This window comes from Dasypus novemcinctus, chromosome 10 (assembly GCF_030445035.2).
Source record: "Dasypus novemcinctus isolate mDasNov1 chromosome 10, mDasNov1.1.hap2, whole genome shotgun sequence".
NCBI lineage: Eukaryota > Metazoa > Chordata > Mammalia > Cingulata > Dasypodidae > Dasypus > Dasypus novemcinctus.
In genome coordinates, this window is record NC_080682.1 from 43,103,272 (window position 1) to 43,126,349 (window position 23,078).

General features: G+C 42.8%; 2 pseudogenes; one reads left to right on the plus strand and one right to left on the minus strand.

Annotated features, from left to right (window-relative positions):
- The first annotated feature begins 800 nt into the window (after positions 1–800).
- Positions 801–5,320, plus strand: LOC131280012 (tubulin alpha-1C chain pseudogene; annotated as a pseudogene).
- A 646-nt stretch (positions 5,321–5,966) lies between these two features.
- Positions 5,967–6,775, minus strand: LOC105746070 (cell division control protein 42 homolog; annotated as a pseudogene).
- Between the last annotated feature and the right edge of the window lie 16,303 nt (positions 6,776–23,078).

Sequence of the window (23,078 nt, forward strand, 5' to 3'; positions counted from 1 at the left end):
TTGCTGTCTTCTTTCAGAGGCCCCAGGAACAGAGCCAAGGACCTCCCATGTGGTAGGTGGGAGCTCATCACTTAAGCCACATCTACTTCCCATGTCATATATTATTAAGCTGCACATTTATGCTAAGCATAAATGACAATGACTGACAGGGTTTAAAATTATGTATTCAATCCATTTGGTATATTTCAAAAGATGCAATACTTTTCTTCATTTATCAGTAAAAGAAGTTTGAAATTAACTTAAAAAATCAGCAAATGACAAACATTCCCTTGAAAGTCACAGTCACATATGTAGTGCATCCTAGAAAAGAAGAGGGGCAAAACAGGTCCACCCACTTTCATCAAATACTGGACCTCCTCAAGAGTGGAGAGAAAAGGCAACTTTCAAAAAGGAGTATGGGGAAGCAGATGTAGCTCCAGTGACTGGGCTCCCACCTACCACATGGAGGTCGCTTGTTCAGAAGCTGGTTCTTCCTAAAGAAGACAGCAAGCTGACACAACAGGCAGGCGTGGCAAGCTGACACAACAAGATGATACAACAAGAGAGAAACAACAAAGCAGGAAGCAGAGGTGGCCCAGGTAATTAGGCACCTCCCTCCCACATCAGAAGTCCCGGGTTCAGCTCCTGGTGCCTCCTAAAAAGACAGGGAAGACAAACAGATACAGCAAGTGGTAACAAGGGAGTGTGGAGAAATAAATAAAATAAATCTTTTTTTTTAAAAAGGAGTATGGTGTGCTTGTCAGGGACGGAAACCAGGAGCCGGTATCTGCTGTTGTCTTCACCTCTCAACCATAGCCACCATGTGTGAGTGCATCTCCATCCACATCAGCCAGGCTGGTGTCCAGACTGGCAATGCCTGCTAGGAGCTCTACTGCCTTGAACACCGCATCCAGCCTGATGGTCAGACACCAAGTGACAACGCCGAGATGACTCCTTCAACAGCTTCTTCAGTGAGAAAGGAGCTGGCAAGCATGTGTCCAGGCCAGTGTTTGCAGATCCAGAACCCACAGTCGTTGATGAAGTTCACCCTGGTACCTGCCACCAGCTCTTCCACCCGAGCAGCTCGTCACAGGCAAGGAAGATGCTGCCAATAACTATGCTCACAGACACTACACCATTGGCGAGGAGATCATCAACCTGGTTCTAAATAGAATTTGTAAGCTGCTGACCAATGCATAGGTCTTCAGGGCTTCTTGGTTTTCCACAGCTTTGGTGGGGGGACTGGTTCTGGGTTCACCTCCCTGCTGATGGAATGTCTGTCTGTTGATTATGACAAGAAGTTCAAGCTGGAGTTGTCCATTTGCCCAACCCCCCAGGATTCCACAGCTGTAGTCGAGCCCTACAACTCCATCCTCACCACCCACACCACCCTGGAGCACTCAGATTTTACCTTCATGGTAGACAATGAGGTCATCTTGACATCTGTCGGAGAAACCTTGATATTGAGTGCCCAACCTACACCAACCTTAACTGCCTTATTAGCCAGATTCTGTCCTCCATCCTTGCTTCCCTTGGGTTTGATGGTGCCCTCAATGTTGATCAAACAGAATTCCAGACCAACCTGGTATTCTATCCCCACATCCACTTTCCTCTGGCAAAATATGCCTCCATCATCTCTGCTGAGAAAGCCTACCATGAATGGCTTTCTGTAGCAGAGATTTACTAATGCTTGCTTTGAGCTAGCCAACCAGATAGTGAAATGCGACCCTTGCCGTGGTAAATACATGGCTTGCTGCCTGTTGTACCATGATGACATGGTCCCCAGAGATGTCAATGCTTCCATTGCCACCATCAAAACCAAGCACATAGGGAAGAATAGAAAAGGGAGAAGGGGTTGGGTATATGGGAATCTCCTATATTTTCTATGTGACTTTTCTGTAACCTAAAGCTTCTTTGAAGGTAAAATGAAAAGAAAGAAGACACTGGGGGAATATATGGATGAAATTGTCACTGTACATATAAGACAACAAATCTTACGGTGATGAAAGACAATATTTTTTAAAAATTTTATTTCAATTTTTTTATATTTTTGAATTTTTGTTATTTTTAAAACTCTTATTCCATTTTTTTATTAATTTTATTTGGTTATTTTGTTGGCTTCGTTTATGGAGAGATTTGGATCACAGAAGGGTCACAACTGTGGCAGGGGAGGATCACAGGCACAGGGTGTCAGTGATGCCATGTGCGTGGGGAGGGGTGTACTGGGGCAGGCCTCTAAGGCATATGAATATGTTCAAGTGTTCATGGGGCATTGTCTCAGTGGGTGGAAACCCACGCAATAACCAAAAGAATATTGAATTCCCATCCAGGGGAGTCCTGCTACATTCTCTAATAGAATGGCAAGAATCCCCCCAATTGCAAGGGCAGTGCCTAGTAAAAGAAGACAGACTATTACACCAGGCTCTTGGTATTGATGATTGTACTTATGAACCCTTTCTTGTGAAATAGAAACTTAGCCTATTAGTATATATTGCCTAAGAGTTACCTCCTGAAAGCCTCCTTGTTGTTCAAACGTGATCTCTCTCCCAAACTCAGCATACAAGTGTACTACCTTCCCCCTGGCATGGGACATTACTCCCAGGGATGAGCTTCCCTGTCACCAAGGGATTATTACCAAGTGCTAACTAGTAATGCATCTGGAAAAAGACTTTGACCAAAAGGGGGAAATATTAAATACAAATGAGTCTTTATGGCTAAGAGATTTCAAAGTGAGTGGGGAGGTCATTCCAGAGGTTACATTTATGCACATCTCTGCAGTATCTCATTGACTGCCACAGTAAACAGTGCCTAAAACAGCAGGGCTCCTGAGGGCTCTAGAGACATCTATACACTATAAGCAGGGTAGACAATCTCGGGAATTGGGCACTCTGTCAGTGGGCCTTACTTCAGAATTTAGGCTCCCCAGTGTAACAAATTAGATTCATTTATAGTTTCCCTATGCATGGTTCTTCTACCCCTTTTCTGTGAACCCATAATTAGCACTATACTTATTAAATATATGTACCAGAGACTTAAAGTTTTGGTCCAGTCATGTGTCGGTTAGCCCTGAATCTCAGCAGAGTTGCAACGCCAACTCTCCAGTTCATTGGATTCACCTAGGACAACTAATATGGAGATGATGATGGACAGCGCCCATCCCAAGGAACAGAAAGTATCTGCAAATGCAAGCAAGATAGTTTCATCCATCTGTCCCATGAGATCTAAGCCCCCTCTCAATTAGAAACAGAGTGGGCATCACCATCCCAAAATCCTCAAGATTGGAGAGTGAACAATGGACTAAAGTAGACATTATTATTTTATTATAGAGTTATTATTATTATTCTAGCAATGGAAAAACTTTTATCATTGATATTAAAGGTAGTGGCCACCAGACATTCTGGGGGGAAGGAGAAAGAAGAATAGGTGTAACATGGGGGCATTTTCGGGACATTGGAATTGTCCTGCATGACACTGCAATGTCAGATACAGGCCATTATACATTTTCTCATAACCTTTAAATTGTATGAGGCAGAGTATAAACTATAGTGTAAACTATAGTTCACAGTTAGTAGCAATGCTTCAATATGTGTTCATCAATTGTAACAAATGTACCATACTAACGAAAGATGTCAATGTGGGAAAATGTGGAAGGGGAGGCATATGGAAATCCCCTATTTATTTTCAAGGTATCAAGGGCCAGGGATTGAACCCAGGACCTCATATATGGGAATCTGGCATTCAACCTCTGAGCCACATCGGCTTCCCTGAGTTAGTTTTTTGGTTTTTTGTTTGTTTGTTTTTCATTTGCCTAGCTTGTTTATTTTTGTTTTTTTAGGAGACACCAGGAATCGAACTGGGACTTCCCATGTGGGAAGCAGGAACTCAACCACTTGAACCACATCCATTCCCCTCTATATATTGTTTTTTAATTTTTTTTAAAGACTTATTTTTTATTTCTCTCCTCCCCCCCCCTGCCCCCCACCCAGTTGTCTGCTCTCTGTCCATTCGCTGTATGTTCTTCTGTGACCGCTTCTATCCTTACCAGCAGCACTGGGACTCTGTGTTTCTTTTTTTGTTGTGTCAGCTCTCCGTGTGTGTGGCACCATTCCTGGGCAGGCTGCACTTTCTTTCCCACTGGGCGGCTCTCCTTACAGGGTGCTCTCCTTGCGCGTGGGGTTCCCCTACGTGGGGGACACCCCTGCGTGGCATGGCACTCCTTGCCCGCATCAGCACCGCGCATGGCCAGCTCCACACAGGTCAAGGAGGCCCGGGATTTGAACCGCAGACCTCCCATGTGGTAGACAGACGCCGTAACCACTGGGCCAAGTCTGCTTCCCTATATATATTTTTAAAGATAAATTTTATTTTTTCTTTTCCCCCTCCCCCCATTGCTGCCTGCACTCACTATCTGCTGTGTCCATTTGCTGTGAGTTCTTCTGTGTCTGCTAGTCTTCTCTTCTTGTCTTTCCCTTTAGGAGGTACCGGGATCTGATCCCGGGACCCTCAGTGTGGGAGAGAGGCACTCAATTGCTTGGACCACCTCACCTCCCTGGTTTGCTGCATCTCTCATTGTCTTTCCTCTGTGTCTCTTTTTTGTTGTGTCAGCTCGCGGCGCGGGCCAGCTCTCTGCAGTGCAGACCAGCTCCCCTTCACCAGGAGGTCCCAGGAACTTAACCCAGGACCCCCCATAAGGTAGACGGGGGCCTAATTGCTTGAGCCACATCTGCTCCTCCCCCCACCCCCATATTTTTTATGTAACATTTAGGTAATCTAAAGCTTCTTTAACAATAAATAAGTAAAAGTTAAAAAAAAAAATAGAGTTCACTGTACAGAGACACCCTATGAACATTATCTCCTTTAAAAGAAAAAAAGAACCAGTACACCAGTTTGTGTTGGTGTCCGACTGGCTTCGCGGCCAGCGTTAATCACCAGCCTCCCGCTGTGGTACTGGTGGAGGCCTGGCCCGGGTCCGGCAACCTGCGTGCCTGCTGAGCAGCACCACAGCCCTTGCTGAGCCTGCTCGCTGCACGACGACTTCGACCTGATGTGTGCCCAGCACGCCTTTGTTCACTGGTACGTGGGTGAAGGGATGCAGGAAGGGGGGTTTTCTGAGGCCTGTGAGGACGTGGCTGCCTTTAAGAAGGATTATGAGAGGATGGTATGGATTCTGTTGAAGGAGAGGGTGATGAAAAAGGAGAGGAACACTAGTACCCACTTCTCTCAGCCCGTATCACACGCCCAGTACTTCGGCTTCTGCAGTAGCCGAAGGCATTTAAGCTCTCTGGTTGGATTCTCTTCAATGGATTGTGATCATGCCTTATTTTTCCAGGCGTACCAGTAAAGTTTTCCATCATGTCTCAAACTATGGGCTTTATGAAAAAAAAAAAAAAAGAAAAGGAATATGTTATCAAATGAGACATTTACTGTACTCCTTCCTAGAGCACTAGATGGGGAACATGTTTTCTAAACTAGATCTAGGAAGTGGAATGTGAAATCAACCCGTCCTCCTCCCATCAAGGGCTGTCCACCACGGTTAATGAACTGAAAAAAGAAAAAAAAAAGACTAAATAACAACCCCCCACAAACCCCCTCCCCTCCCCCCCAAAAAAGGGAAATTAAAAAAAAAAAAAACAGTAAAATGTCCCAGATTAATCTCCAGAGCAGAACCAGGGAGCAGCTTCAACAATTCAAATTAGTCTATTACAAAGTTATGACAAGCATGCCTTGCTTTTAACCAAAAAACCCCACAATTTTTTGAAACAAACAAAAAAACTAGTACTTATCACTTTTCAGACAATATACAACTTCTCAAAATTAATTCGTATTCAGAGGGGGCGGGAGGGCTATACCTATGGCATGTGGGTAGGTGCAAGGCATTTGTCTTAATCACAAAAATGAATTTTAATGTTTAATCTTTAGTTTGATATAAACACAGCTTTTAGTATGATGCCGACACCAGCTGTGCAGCAAGGGCTCTGGAGAGCTGTTCATAGTAGCACACATCTGTGGCTCTTCTTTGGTTCTGGAAGCTCCAGAGCAGTCATTGTATTCATCAAATACATTCTTTAGGCCTTTCCATGTGAGTGCAGAACATGCCACATATTTGACAGCCTTCAGGTCACCGGCCAGCTTTTCAGCAGTCTCCGGAGTGACAGGCTTCTGTTTATTCTTGGCAAGTTTCTCACTTGTAGCAGGGTCATCTCTACTATCTCAACAAAGATAGTCATCTCTATTATCTCTACTGCCCCAAGAAGCAAGAACGGAATCTTTGGACAGTGGTGAGTGCTCTCAGATTCCTACTTTTCTTTCACATTTTCAAAGAAGGACAGAGAGACTACCGAAAGACAGACTAGAAATACATCTGTTTGTGGATAACTCATCAGTGGTAATCTGTATAATCCTCTTGTCTTGCGGGATCAAAAATCTGAGAGTCAGGAGGGAATGTGGCTCAAGTGGTTGAGCATCTACTTCCCACATGGGAGGTCCCAGTTCAGTTCCCGGTGCATCCTAAAAACAAAACAAACAGCAAGCAGGAAAAAAAGAAAAATACCAAATCAGTAGAGCCGATGTGCCTCAGTGGTTGAGCCCCAGCTCTTCCCACTTAGGAAGTCCCAGGTTCAATCCCTGGCCCTGGTACCTAAATACATACATAGCTCTCCACCAATTATAACTGTGACTGCATAGTTGTCAAAAGCAGTTGGCACATATTCAGATGGAAATTTGTTTTTTGTGTGGGATATCAGTAGGCAGATTTTTTTATGGTGCCATCACCCCCAATGCATTTCATTGTCTGCATTGCTAAAACTTTTTTTTTTCATTTAAAAAATTTAATGAGTGTATACATAAACATACATAAAAAAATGAGTGATAGCAGAAGTTATGAACTTAAAAAACAAACATACATATCATACCATAGGGCTCTCATACCTCACCCTACCACCAATACTTCACATTGTTGTAAAACATTGAAACAGTTCTGTATCCACTTTAAATACATCAAATTGACCTCAGCTCCTGCGCTGAAGCGTTGGCAGCACTGCCTCCATCTTCTTTTTGACCATGCAGATCAGAGGTTCCTAACCAGGGTCTATAGATTCCTTAGGGATCACCAGCAGCTTTGCAAAAATTGTGAATTTCTTGAAACCATCTTACATTTTATGGTTGGAAAAAAAAATGTGAGTTTTTCAGAGGAGAGGATTCCTCTTTTTCATTAAATTCTCAAAGAGGTCTCCAATGCAAACAAGGTTAAAACTAATTCATATAGGCTTTATTCAACAAGGATTTGTTTTTCAATTTTCTAACCACAGCCTAGGGAGAGAATCAGATATGAGCAAAGGAATGCAGCAGTTCATATCAGGAAATAATAATAACACTAATACTTCGGTAATTACTTTTTTCCTCTGTGCTGATGGAGACATAGATCTGGCTATGGTAAAACCAAAAAAAAAAAGTCCAATGATTTGTACTGAGACCAAGAGGATGCATCTGTTTCCTGAATCAACCAGATCAAACGAACACTGCACCAGAAGCTGCCTGTGCTGAGACTATCTGCTTCCCAAGAAAGATGAGGCTGCTACATTCAAAGGGGAAAAAGAAGAGTAAATCCCAGCAAGGGAAGAAATGTAATCTCTAGTTTGGATAGATGCCATCAGATTTCTTCACATGCTGCTAAAGATTGCTTATAATAGGTATCGTTTCTAAAGTGTCTGTAAAGTAACCCTAGTCTCTGAAATCATTATGGGGTGAATTACCTTCTAAAACCCTTCAAGAGTGTGAGTAGGAGACTTCAACTCAATCTGACTGATTTCTTCCAAGCGCTACATTGGATCTGGCCACACACCTCTACACCTTTCCCCAGTCATGACCCAACCATGGTGAGGCTCTCTTGCCTCTGTACCTTTGCATTTTCTGTTCTCTCTGCTTGAAAGTCCTTGACACCCTCTTCCCCCAGGCCATCTCCTCTCCCCAAGGGACGTCTCCTTTTGGGAGCTTTCTTTAACCTCTAGTGTCTGTCCTTGATAGTTCCATAGTATCCTGTGCATACCCTTATCCTAGTATGAAGCAAACCTTTCCACTGTAAGTTCCTTGAGGGTAGGAACCACTTCCTTCACCCCCAATCTCTAAGTGCGCCTCACACATAACAAGCTTCTACTGAATAGGCATGAAATGAATAAGTGGTAATTTCCCTCCAGTGCCTAAATAAGGGTCATTATGTAATAGACCCTTGTGCAAATATTCTGCTATTTAGGGTAAAAGAATATTCCCTGTTTCTTATTTTATTCCTTGAAACCTGTGGATTTTAAAAATATTGACCTCTCAGTATCAAAATGTTCAGTGTAACACTCTCCACCCCATCAAAGAAGCTCTAAGCAAAAGAGAAAAGCATATTTGGTCAATTCAAGAAAACAGATTAAGTAACATGAAAAATGAAAGACAAATTTTGGATTTTAGTCTCAGAAAAGCTCTGTTTCCTTTTTTTAAAGAATATCACTGTGATGTTCAGGGTAAATGGTTGTTGCAGGCCATTTTTTGAAATCTGCTACCTCTATGTATCCTTTATCTGGTTTTCCAAGGGCCTGAATCAGGGCTGCTAATTCAGCCATAATGATGCTTAACTCTAAGTTTAAGATATGTGGTTACGAAACACATAAAGCTTTTAACTGCCTTCCTCTAAGAAGGGCAATGTGTGGAAAGAGAAAAGGAAAATGGACCAGAGGTCAGTGGCTTCAGTAATTTTGGGTGACTGGGAAGACATGAACCTGGTCTCCAACTTGTTTAATGTGTTTAAAGCAAATGAAATCAATCAAATCACATAAAAACTATTTTGATCCCAGAATGAAATGAAATAAATCCAAATTCTTAAAGAATAGAATAGCTGCCCTCTTTCCTGGAAGCAGGCAGCTGAACAGAATGACCAGTTGATGCTAGAATTCTGATTTCTTTTTCATGTTTGAATGGTATAAGATCATAAGTTTTTAGAGTTAAGAGGGGCTTTGAAGATCAGTTACCCCAAGCTCTCACTCTACTCATCCTGTTTGACTCACATCTCTCTGTCATTATATCCCTGGTGAGCACAGGTGGAATCCAACCCAAAATAGGTTTCCTCAGAAAGTTTTGGTTCTCTGAATATTTGCCCCAAGGATCATCTGATCTAAATGTCTTCATTTCTCCCACAAGAAAGATGATATCTAAATAAAGGCTCCCCATAGATGCGTCCAGTGCTTTATGATTTACAAAGTGTATTCTCATCACAGTATCTAACTCAACAAGGAATGATTCAATGGCTCCCTCAAGGTCACCCAGTAGAACCTGGACCAGAGCTCCTGGTCTAATAATACTCTTCTTTTCCCTCACAGAAAATTCACCCAAAATGCTATTTGTATAATTCTGAATAGCAGGGTTTGGCCATATCCAGGGATAACCTGGAGGCAAGTTAAGGATCCTGATGTTTAACAATGAAATTAACATGCCCTCATGGGGGGACGGGGCACATTGCACACAGCCCTTAAACAAGGAAAAGCTTAAAGACGTATTTCAAAGATGAGGAGAAACTGGTCACGCCAATGCCAGTGGTGCTCAGCCTCATTTCAAAGCACTTCACAAGATCATGAGGGAGGATGTGCTGGAAGCAATGCTTCTCAAACTGTAATGTGCACGAGTCATGTTGGGATCATGGTAAAATGCAGATTTTGGCTTGAGTGAGGCTTGAGATTATGCATTTCTAACAAGCTTTCAGGATTTACCAAGGTTGCTGGTCCGTGGGCCATGCTTTGAGCATGAGGTAGTAAGGAAAGAACATCCATCTAGTAAGCATAAGATTTATATCCGAGTTGCACCTCTGCATTTCTGAGCCATATGAGCTTGGGCAAGTCTCACTCTGATTCTGTTTTCTCATCTGTAAAATGAGGGTTATACTCACATCTCCAAATCTACCAAGAGCCTTTGTCTGCCCTCCTCTTTTGGAATTCTGTCCTAAGCAAAGGACCACGGTGGGGGTCGGGGGTGCATTTTTGACCAAAGATGTTCATCACTGTATATTTTGTAATAGTGAAAAACAAGAAGCACCCTAAATAGCCAAAATTAGGGAAACATTTCAGTAAGCTAGGATATATCCTTGAATCAATATTAAGTAATCTTTTAAAATCATATCTAAGGAGAAGATACAAGAACATGGGAAAATGTCCTAGCAATAACATATGATTTTAAAAGCAAAAATACAAAATTGCATATCTGGAACAATATCTTTATTAAATATATAAAATCCTTACTCTGGCTGCTACACAGGAACCATGAGGACAAAATGAGGTAGGAATTGATAATTCACTGCCTAACTATGAGGTATTATCATAATTATTTTCTAATGATGTTGAGAAAATCCAGGTCAGATCTTGTGTCCTGCTTTGGCAGGCTGCCCTAATTCTGCAACATAACATTTCCTAGAAGGGCGGGCTCCCATCTGAAAAGTCCTTCTTAGCTGGAAGAGTTCATACTCTATATTTAAAAAGATGAATCCCAGACACAAAGAATGTGTGTTTCCTATTCTTGTTGCTACCCTTGAGAAAGGGCAAGCATGAGACAATTTTTAAAGAGCTTTCTGGGGCAGACTGTTTAAAAGAGGAAGTTTGAGGGGTAGAAGACAGTGTGGATTTAAGATCAGATAGACTCAGGTTTGAATCCTAGATTTGTCATTTATTGCCTATGGAACTTTGCACAAGCTGAATAACAGTTTCTCTTCACTTCAATTTCCAAATCTATACAGCAGCTCAAATAGCATTTATTTTCTTAAGTTGTTGGAGAATTAAACGAAATGATTCCTGAGAAGTGCCTAATACCATGTCTGGTATATGGTAGATTCTCACTCTCAGAATAAGTGGTAGCTAATTGTGGTGGACAGGCCCTAGGGCGCCCTCAAATTCATGCTCTGTATAATCCCATCTCCTCGAGTGGGGGGAGGGGTGACTTTCTTGTAACCAGTAGAGTGTGGCAAATGTGATGGGACATCATTCCTGTGATTAGGTTACATTATATGGCAAAGGTAATAGGATGTCGCCCCTGTGATTATGTTATGGTTAGACACATAAAGCTTTGTCTTGCTAGCACATGCTCTAGAGACTCTCTCTCCATTGCTGGCTTGGAAGAAATAAGCTGCCATGCTGTGGAAGGCCAAAGGAGAGGGTTATGTGGGCATCCTCTAGGAGCTGACAACCAGCAAAAAGAGGTCTCTACCTCAGTCCTACAACCAAAAGGAAATCTACCAACAACCTGAATGAGCATGGAAACTAATTCTTCCCCATCAAGCCTCAGATTAGAATGCAGCCCAGCTGACACCTTGATTGCAGCCTGCTGAGACCCGAGCAGAAGACCCAGCTAAGCCATGCCCAGATTCCTTACACGCGCGACCGTGAGAGAATAAGCGCATGCTGGCTTAAGTCTCTAGATGTGTGGTAATTTGTTACACAGCAATAGAAAATGGACACACTTGCATAAAGTAGATAGCTAACACTCATCCTTCACCCATTGATTGCAATGAACAAGCTCACCTGCATTCCACCAGTGCTTACTGAGCACCCACCATTCTGCTGGGGCAGAGTCAAAGGAGACAGAAGCTGCCCTTGATTAACTCAGTGAGAGGAGGAGGCAAAGAGGAAAACAAAAGATTACAATGAAGAGCAGTAAGCAGTTTGGTGAGATGGGGGTAACTTTCCAGCAAGACCATGCAGGATCTGGCTGAATTAAGAATCAGGCAGCAGAGAAGAGGAAGAAAGGCATTCCAGGCTGGTGGGCTGGCATATGCAAAGGCATGGGTGGTGGGGGTGGCACGGGGTTACAAATTGCATCTCAGGAAAACCAAGTCATTGATGAGGGAAATTTTCTCCTGATAGAAGTAGTTGGACACATTGCAGCTAATAAATGTAGACAGAAGTATAGACTTAAAACACACTGTTTTGTAACTCCAAACCTCTGCTTAAACAATCAATCCCGGCAATGATCATTAATGGTTGTTAAAAGAGAGACCACTGAACACCAAGAAGTGCTTTCGATAGAAGTACATCCATAAAACATTCTTGCCAAAATTAAACTGAACTAGATAAACCCTCTAGAGTGGTGCTGTCCAGAATGGTAGTCACTAGCCACAGGTGGCTATTAAGCATTTGAGATGTTGTTAATCCTAATTGAGATGTGCCATAAGCATAAAACACACTGGATTTCAAAGACCTCATATAAAAAAAAAAAAAAGAATGTAAAATATCTCATTAACAATCTTTTATATTTATGTATATTCAAATAATACTTTAGATATATTGGGTTCGAGTATTGAAATTAATTTTATTTGCTTTTTCTTACTTTTTAAATATGGCTACCAGAAAAATTTAAATTACCTATTTGGTTCACATTGCATTTCTATTGGACAGCACTGCTCTAAACCTAACCTAACTATCAGTGTTCAGGTTACACCACCACAAGGATATTACCAACAAAATCCAGAAGGCAGGTAAATCAATGAAACAAGAGACCTCATTTCTTCAATAAATAAGTTGCAAGGGGAAAAAAAGAAGGCTAACAAAGCCTGTGGGTTAAAAGAAATCTAAGTGACACACCAGCCAATCTTGTTTGTATACAAATTAAAACAAATCAGCTCTAACGATTATGGAAATCTGAATAGCAACTGGATATTTGATGATAAGGAGCTATATTTTTAAAGGGTGATAATGGTATTATGATCACCTTTTTTTAAAGAGTCCTAGGAAGCAGACGTGGCTCAATGGATAGATCGTCTGCCAATCATATGAGAGGTCCAGGGCTCAAACCCAGGGCCTCCTGGCCCATGTGGTGAGCTGGCCCACGCATGGCACTGCCACGTACAAGAAGTGCCGTGTCACGCAGGGGTGTCCCCTGGGTAGGGGAGTCCCCCACACAAGGAGTGTGTCCCACAAGAAAAGCTGCCCCACATGAAAAAAGCACAGCCTGCCCAGGAGTGGTGCCACACACATGGAGAACTGAGGCAGCAAGATGACACAACAAAAAGAGACACAGATTCCTGGTGTCACCAAGAATGCAAGTGGCCATAGAAGAACACACAATGAATGGACTCAGAGAGCAGACAACGGGGGGGGGGGGGGGGGGGAGGAGAGGGGGAAAGGGGAGAAGGGCGGAAGTGGTAGGGGGCAGGGAGAGAAATAGATAAAATAAATCTTAAAAAAATAAAAATAAAGTGTCCTTATCTCTTATATTTATTTAAATATTTATAGATAAAATGATGTCTGAGATTTGCTTCAAAATAATTTATTAGAAAAAGTAGTGGGGACATGGATGAAATAAGATTGGTCATTCATGGATAAGATTTTTTTAAAGATTTATTTTATTTATTTATCCACCTGCCCTTGTTGTTTGCAGTCGCTGTCTGTGTCCGTTCACTGTGTACTCACTGTGTCTGCTCATCTGCTCTTCGCCCCGCCCCTGCTGTTTTTTTTTTTTTTTTTGCTGTCTGTCCATCTGCTGTGTGATCTTCTGTGTTTATTTCTCTTTTTGTCTTCTCTTCTTGTTTTCTCCTCTAGGATTCACTGGGATTCTATCCTGGGGACCTCCGATGTGGAGAGAGTTTCCCTGTCACTTGTGCCATCTCTATTCCTGGTTTCTGTTGCATCTTGCCTTGACTCTCCCCTTCATCTTTTTTGTTGCACCATCATCTTGCTGCATAGCTTGCTATGCAGGCACCTGGCTCGCCACATGGGCACTGGCTCACCGCATGGGTTGCTGCGTGGGCACTGGCTCTCCCTGCAGGCACTGGCTCTCTGCGCGGTCACTTGTCTCACTGCACAGGCACTGGCTGGCCGCGTGGGCCTTTTTTACCACGAGGACCTGGGGATCAAACCCAGGTCCTCCCATATGGTAGGCAGAAGCCCAATCACTTGAGCCACATCCAATTCCCTCATCTTCTCTTTAGGAGGCACCAGGAACCAAACCCAGGACCTCCCATTTGGAAGAGAAGTGCTCAATCACCTGAGCCACCTCAGTTCCTTGGTTTGTTGTGCCTCTCTTTGTCTTTCCTCTTGTTGCATCATCTTGTTGCATCAGCTCACAGCGCCTGCCTGCCATGCCAGCTCACTTTCTCCAGGAGGCACTGGGGACCGAACCTAGGGCCTCCCATGTGGTAGGCAGAAGGCCAATCTCTTGAGCCACATCTGCTTCCCCATTGATAACTTTTGATAAGTTAGGTGACAGGACATGGTAGGGGGTGTTCGTTATACTATTCTACTTTTGTACATGTTTGACATTTTCTGTAATTATTTTTTCCAACATGGGGTGTTCAAGGAGCTGCGACATGTTTAAAGAATACAATGCTGACATACAGTAGGGTGAAGAAGGGATAAGGCATAAATTAAAAAGTTAAGACAGGACAAGACTGTAGAGGACCTAATATACCAAACTAATACACACCAATTTATTTGGATTTTACCTCCATATGTTTGTGTATCACAAACCTTACTGTGCATCAGAATCATGTGGAGGAGCATAACAAAAATACAATGCAGTGACCCTGAGATATTTTTGTCATATGGGACATTGGGACACTGCCCCTCTCCCATGCCATATGGATATTCCACCCCAGTCAGATGAACAGGGGACTCAGGAATAGCCACTGGAACCAATTTTCCTGGCAATAGTAATTTGTCCAAAGGGATGGGAATGTGACATCAGCAGGACCAATGAATGTCTTTCCCTGAGACTGATATATGAGTGATGGATGAAATAACTTCCTGTTTGAATGGCATTAGGAAGCTGGAATTCTATAAGCCTGGAGCTATCAGCAATCTTCCCTGGACACACAGAGAAAGACAGTCTGTATTATAGTACGAAAGAATGAACCCCAAATATATATAAATAAGGCAGGGCTTCTTAACCTTTTATGTTCCATGGACCCCTTTGCCAGTCATGTGAAAACCACGGACCCCTTATCAAGCCCACACTTTACTGTGTATTATTTAATAACTATATCACACCTGAACCAACACGTCCCCACAAGAATAATGTTTTTTTAAATTCCAATTCAAGTTCACAGACCCCTCGTTAAGAACCCCTGATATAAAGGGAGCAGAGCCAAATTATGGAGAAAGAGAGACTGATGACACCATCTGATCAAGCAATTTTAAGTTGTCTAGTGGACACCCTAAAAAAAAAAGTCAAAAGAAACAGATGTAATTCATATTAATACCATATTTTATTTGACCCAATAGATCTAAATATTATTTCAACATGTAATCAATATAAAAAAATTAATGAGATATTTTTCTCTTTTTTTTCATGCTAAATCTTCAAAATACAGTGCCTATTTTCCACATACGTCACACCTCAATTTGCGCTAGCCAAATTTCAAGTGCTTAATAGCCAAATGTGGCTATTGGCTGCCTTATTGGCAGCACAGCCCTAGATCCAGTCATACGGAAACCAGTTCTACCCTCCTCAAACTTCCTAGTCAGAGGAAATAATGAATTCCATTTTTAGCCTAAGCCAGTTTGAGGTTCGTTGCTGTCACTTGCAGCCTAAAGAATCCAGATAAATACATAAAGAGCCGCTGGTTCTATCCCAAACTCTGGAATCTGCATTTTAATAAGATGACTTTTTTTGCAGCCAACCAAGCATAGACCTCAGGCTGGAGCTTGGGAACCCTCGCTATGGGCCAAAGGGCCATGACAAATTTTTAAGCAGGAGTGAAATGATCAGATTTGGGTTTGAGAAAAATCACTTCCAGCAACTGGTTTGGAAGTTGAATCAGGAAGGCAAGAGATGAGTGCAAGGCCACCCCCAGGCCTGACCAGGCCACACACAGATCAGTGGTGCCGATTCCCCAAGCTCATGTGCCATTCCCAGGCCACTGGGTGTAAAAGGAAAAGGAAGGGATGTGGGCATTTGCTGACGCCGAGAGCTGGGGCTGCTCCCTTTGTGCTCCTTGCCCAGGAGGGCGTATTTTTGGGAAGGGGTGTGTTCTGAAATTAGGGAGGAAGGCGCCACCCCATTGGAAAAAATCTGCCACCCTGCCTTCCAGCTGAAATATCAGATAGAGGCTGTTCTTCTCCAGAGGCAACAGGGAAGTGGAAGTTGTTTTTTTTTTTTTTTCGTGGATTGTATGAAAGAACATGATGTCTTAGGCTCACAAAGGGAAAAAAGATAAGGGAAAAGTGGCAAGTTAGAAAGACCATTGTTTATGTTATCTATGTTATTTTAGAATTTTAAAAGTAAGTATGGCAGACCCCACTCACAGTTCATGCCAACCCACTGCCGAATAATTGCTTTTATCCCTTTTCCTTGGTTTTGCATTTTGGCAGATGGTTTCCCCTGGGCGTTTTCTGGCATTCAGCATAGCACTGCCTGGCTAAGGACAAGAACAGGAGGCCCACTGAGTCAAGCAAGGGAGTGGTGGGGGGAAAAAAGCAAGATCTCTCTGAACTCTTGAGACATTCAGAAACCATTGGCACGTGGGTACCACTGTGCATTCTTTTCCAGTGGGAACATAAACAGCAGGATTGGAATCACAGTGCAAGAGTTTCAAATGGAAACATATCAGAGAATTTGGGCATACCCAGGGAGGGCAGCAAGCTGGCTCCAACAACCCTTCTACGCTGGTGAATATACCCCAGGCCATGTCTGTCCTTAGTCCAGCCCCTCAGAATCCTGTTTCAGTCAGTGCCCCTAGGGCAGCTCTTACGCACATTTGCTAAGTTTGCCCCCAATGGATGAAACGTGCATAAATGCCAGTTGATGTGGTAGACTTTGGCTAGTGGAGCTGGGCCTCGGACGCTTCACCTAGCCAGACGCTCCAATACATAATCATAATAATAAACGTAATAATAGCAGCTCTCATTTATTGAGCACCTACTATGTGCACACCACTGTGCTAAGCACTTTACATGAAATTGTTCACATAATCTGAAGTAGGGCCTATTATTAGCCTCATATTACTGGTGTGAAAATGGAGACACAAGAAGTTAAGTAATTTGACCAAGGTCTTATGTCTACTCCCCACCTGGCCCTTGAACTGGAATTGAGCCTGTATGGACAGAAAGTTGACAGAAAACTTGGGTGAGGGACTTCGTGGGCACAACTAGAGGTGTAGGTGGAGGACATTGCATTCTCCCCGCCTCTGCCCAGAACACAGCCCTGCTCCTCCCCTGGAAGCAGGAGGTTTTGAAGTCTGGGGAGCCGGTCTCCTGGCACACACATTGAGGCTTTGGCTGGAGGGAGGCTCCATCACCTGGCTTTGGGGGCAGGGGCCCTGGACAAGTGGGAGCCAGAGTTGAAGAGGCAGAGGATCAGTCTGGCAGACTGGTTTGAGAGCACACATGGGGTGCTTCTCTGGGGGCGTGCTGAGTTATTGGGAACACTTTGGTGGTGACGGCTGAGCTCCGTCTTGATCCGTCTTGAGCATGTAGGGGCCTGCAGCCAGAGTAAATATGTAACTGACTTCCATTTGCATTTTCTGGTTCATGAAGCCAGATAGATGAAGGTGACACATGAGAAGGAATTGCCTTGGGGTCCCAAATATCCCAGTACCTGGACCAGGGCATTTTTTTCCTGAAGGTGGACCCACCATCAGGAAAGTGTTTGAAAGTCACTTCCTCAGAAATAACTCCCCCCTCGCCCCCTCCTCCCTTCCCCTCTTCCAGCACTGTCTCACTGTAATACACGTACAGCACCCTCCACTTCTCTTTTTTCAGCACTTATCATAATTGGAGTTGACTCTTCACTTGTTGAATGCCCGTCTCCTCTAATGGACTGTCAGCTCCACAAAGATAGGAACTATAGCTTTTGGTTCTCTGTGGGCACCTCACATGAGGTCAGAGTCTAGCAGACACTCAGTAAATAATACCTCTGCTCCCCAGCGCACACAGCTTCTCAAGCCATGTTCTTCGCCACCCATTTGCTCTTCTGCAGGCAACTCCACCACTTCCAAACTGCCAGATCCAATGGGCTCTTTCAGTCTTGATCTTACTGGATCTCGGAGGTTTAAAATGCTTTAAAATAGAAGTTCTAGGCTTCCATATATTTCATATGCCTGGTTTCTCTTTCCCTACTCTTCTCAGTCTCCTTGGCAATTCCTTCTCTACCTGATTGAGAAGTTCTGGAGTCCTTCCTTTTTTCCTTGGTCAAATATTTCAGTGTCTACTGTGTGTTGGGAATTATCAGTGAACAAAAGATACAAAATCCCTACCTCACAGAGCTTATATTTTGCTGGATGGGAGATGATCTATAAGTAAATAAAAAAGTAAATATGTATTATGTTAAATAGTAATAACAGCTGCAGGTTAAGGGAGACAGGAAGAGCTGGGAGGCGGTGTTGCTATTTTTTAATAGGGTGCTCTGATAAGCTTACATTTGAGCAGAGAACTGAAAGTAGGAGAGGAGCAAGCAGTATTGTTATTTGAAGGGCTTTCTAAGCAGATCACGGTATGTACAAAGGTCCTGAGATAGAATCAAGTTTCATGTGTTTGAAGAATAGCAAGGAGGCCTGGAGCAGAATGAGATAAGCAGAATGAGATAATTCTGAGAGGCCATGAGGGTGAAGGATACACGTCATGAAGAGCCTGATAGACAGTTTTAATCTGAGTGAGATTGGAAGCAGAGGAGTGACATGATCTGACTAATGCTTTAACAGGCTCATTCTGGGTACGGTATTGAGAAGAGGCTATAGGATGGCAAGGGTAGAAGTAGGAGGCTATTGCAACAATCTAGGTTAGAGAAGAAGATGGGTTGGTCCAATGAGGTAGTAGTGGACATAATAAACAGTGGAGAATTATCTCCTGAAGGTAGGATTTGCTGTCAGATTGCATATGGAGTGTGAGGAAAGACAAGTGACCAATGGATCAATGTTTTGGGCCTCAGCAACAGGAGGGATTGAGTTTCCATTTACAAAGTTGAAGAAGACTGGGTGAGCAGGTTTGAGGTTAGAAATCAGGTGTTTGATTTTGGACATTTTATTTGAGATATCTGTTAGTGGAGATGCTAAGAATATATTTCGACATATAGATCTGGAGTTCAGGGGAGAGGAAATCATCAGCATGTAAGCAGCATTTCAGGCTCCAATTCTGGATCCTCCTTCCTTCTTCTTATAATTCTAAGTAATTCCTTGGTTTAAATGCCATCTATAGGCTTCATGGGCATGTGACTGGTGCAGCCACATAGGGCCATGAATTCAGGAGACCTATGTTTGATTTAATGTTCTGCTCTCACTGTCTTGAAATTCTTATTTTTAAAAAAGGGGCCCTGCATTTTCATTTTTCACTAGGTCTTGCTCCCAAGCATATAACTTTAGCCTGAACTTCACTTTTGAGCACTTGGCTCATATACCCAATTGTCTACTTGACATCTTCACTTGGATGATTTAAATTAGCATAGCTAAAACTAAACTTCCCAATTTCAAAACTTACTGCAAAGCTACAGAAATCAAAACAGTGTGATATTGGCATAAGGATAAACATAAAGATCAATGGAATGGAATTGAGAATCTAGACATGAAGTCATGTATCTGCAGTCAACTAATATTCAACAAGAGTGCCAAGATCATTCAATGGGGAAAGAACAGTCTCTTCAACAAATGGTACTGGGACAACTGGATATCCACATGCAAAAGAATGAAGTTGGATGCTTTCCTCATACCATATTAAAAAATTAACTCAAGACTAATCTCATGACCTTCTCCTCTAATCTGTACTCCTTCATTCTTGCCTATCATTCCAGCCAGAAACCTGTGAGCCACATTCTTCTCCTTCTCCCTCACCCACCAATAATCCATGAGGATTGTACTTCAAAAATATAGTTCAGATTTATCCACTTTTCTCCATTTCTACTGCTCCTACCTGGTCCAAGCAATTATCTCTTGTGTGGACTATGGCAGAAACTCCTAGCTGGTATCCCCACCTCACTCTTGCCCCTCCCCAAATCGCCAAACCATTTTTCATATTGCCTCAAAGAACTCTGTTTTGTGTTTTTCTTCATAGCATCCATTTATTTGTATCTTTATTTGCTTTATATTTGTCTCCTTAACTAGACCAGAAGCTCCATGGTCTCAAGAACCCGTCAGTCCTTTTTGCTCTTCACAGGATCTAAGCACAGTGTCTGGCACCCAGGAGGCCCTCAGTAAATAATAATAAAAGATTGAATAAATAAGTTGAATGCAGAAATGGATGAATGAGAAGGTGCTTGCCAAAGTAGGCTGGATCTTAAAACTTAATGGCATCAGGCTCATAATCAAATGCAGCCATCTCCACAACAAGAAAGACTAGTCATTGGGACCAGAAATCCTGCCAGTATGTTGGCCAAGTCTTCCTGGGCAGTGCTTGAATGAACAGGAACTGCTCTGTGACTTTCCCTTTTCTATCAGTTCTTGTCTGACCAAAATTGTATTCAATTAACACACACTGTTTTTCTATTTAGGACTCAATCAGCTTACACCCAAGTCTGGGAGTCATATTATTGGGCTAAGAAGGGCTATGTAAACTGGCTCTGATCCATTACAGGTTTAAGTAGTTTAATTTTTGGAAGGTATATTAGTTAGATGCATTTGCAGGTATGAGAGACCCAATAAAGTAGTTCAAACCTCAGTGGTATAATTCGTCAAAATCATGAGTAGCCAAGGCCATTCCATCTTGTTGCTCTACCACCCCCAGAGCATAGCCATCATCTTTGGGGTTTGCCATTTTCTAATGGTCAAACTAGCACATCTCTCTTGTTGGAATGTGCTCATGTTTGCTCTATTCATATGAAAATAGTTGCAAATATCTTCCGACTCTATGACTCAAGAGCTATCAGAGGAGCTTAAAAATTGAAGGTCCCCAATAAGTTAAACATAGAATGACCATATGCCCAGCTAGTCCACTCCAAGTAACACTCAAAAGATCTGAAAGCAAAGACTCAAACAGATACTTGTACACTGCTGTTCACAGCAGCATTCTTTGCAATAGCCAAAGGGGGGTGTTTCGGTTTGCTAAGATTGTCAACATAAAATACCAGAAATGGGTTGGCTTTTATAAAGGGAATTTATTAGGGTAAAAGTTTACAGTATCAAGGCTGTAAAAATGTCCAAATCAAGGCATCATCAGAGATACTGTTTCACCAAGGCTGGTTGCTGGCAGATCCTAGACTCCTCCTATGTGGCAAGGCAAAATGGTGGCTATCTATATGGGCCTCTGCCTTCTGCTCCAGGCCACCTTCTCCCCAAGCTCAGCTGTGGGCAATCTCTCACATGTCTCATCCCTCCTTTCTCCTCACTTCTGGTTACTCTGCTGATTCTAGCGTCTGGCCTATCTCTCAGGCTCTCAGGGTTTCACTCAGCCTTTCTCTCAGCTGTAGCTGATTCTGTAGTCCTCTTTCTTTCTCTCTGCTGTGTTTCTGCTTTCAGTTCTCAGCAAGAAGACGGAGACCCAACCTGGGTCACAACTCACTGATGTAGTCTAATCAAAGCCCCTAAAGTGATGTAATCAAGTGATCTAATAAAAAAAATTCCTTAACTGAATCTAATGCAATCAAAGGGCCCCATTCACAGGAATGGATTCATTCAAAGAATATGATCTTTTCTGGAATTCACAAAACTTCATACTGTCTCAGGTGGAAACAACCCAAGGGTCCATCAATAGATGAATGGATAAACAAAATGTGGTATATCCATACAATGGAATATTATTCAGCCATAAAAAGAAATGAAGTGCTGATTCGTGCTACAACATGGATGAACCTTGAAAACATCATGTTAAGTGAAATTAGCCAGACACTAAAAGACAAATATTGTATGTTTCCACTTGTGTGAAATATTTAGAATAAGCAAATTCATAGAGACAGAAAATAGATTTGAGATTACCAGGGGCCAAGGGGAGGGAGAATGGTAAGTTACTGCTTAACGGGCACAGACTTTCTGTTTTGAATGATGAAAACATTTTGGTAATAGTTGGTGTCTTAGTTTGCCACAGGGCTGCCAATGCAAAGTACCAGAAATGGGTTGGTTTTTATAATGAAAATTTTATTTAGGGTCAAAGCTTATAGTAATGAGGCTGTGAAATGTCCAAACCAAGGCACCATCAGAGATGCTTTCTCATCAAAACAAGCTGCCATGTGGTGAAACAAGATGGTGGGCTATCTCTGCCTATAGGTCTCTGCCTTCCCCTCCAGACTCACCATCTCTTGATGCCCCGCTCCCGGAGCTCAGCTGTAATCAACCAGGCATAGGGCTTGTCTCTTTCCTGCCTCTTTCAATCTTGGCTGCTCTGCTTTCTTTCTGAGTCGAGCTGCGAGCTATCAAGCATATGACAGGGCTCATCTCCTGAACCTTGAAATGCTCCGTGGGCCCAGGCCCTTGGGGATCTTCTTTCCATGCCTCTGTGCTCTGCTAGTTCCAGACTCTGGGACCTCTCTCAGCCCTCAGGGCTTTTCTGTTTTCCTGCAGTCCTCTCTCACATGGTAGGATCAATATGGTGGCTTCTTTTTCTTCTGTGTGTATCTCTCTCTCTCTCTCTCTCTCTCTCTCTCTCTCTCTCTGTCTCTCTCTGCCTGTCTCTCTCTGTCTCTCTCTGTCTTTCTTTCTCTTTTTCTCTGTCTCCATTTCTATCAGATCCAGAAAGAGGGCAGAGACCCAAGCTGGCTCATGTCCCATTGACATAGTCCAATCAAAAGGCCCCACGACCAGAGGAAGGGATTAGTTCAAAAACATAATCCTCTTTTTGGGATTGGTAGAAGAACTCCAAACTGTCACAGATGGTGTTGATGGTAGCACAACACTGTAAATGTAATTAATGCTACTAAATTGTACACTTAAAAATTGTTTAAATGTAACTTTTATGTTATGCATACATTACACAATTTAAGAAAAAAAAAAGGAAAGAAAAAGCAAAAGCTAGGGGTCCCAACATGCCTTAAAGTTTTAAACCAGAAAGCATTTTGGACACCCACGCCCTCAAATAGTGTCTAGCAGAATGATGGTATAGAATCCCGGTGAAGAATGCAAGTGCTAGGGCTCAACAAATCCAAGTGCAAGTTCCAATTTCACCACTTGCTGGCTACGCTGCCTTGAGGAAGATACCGTGCTTGACCTTCATAACTTAGTTTCCCCAAAG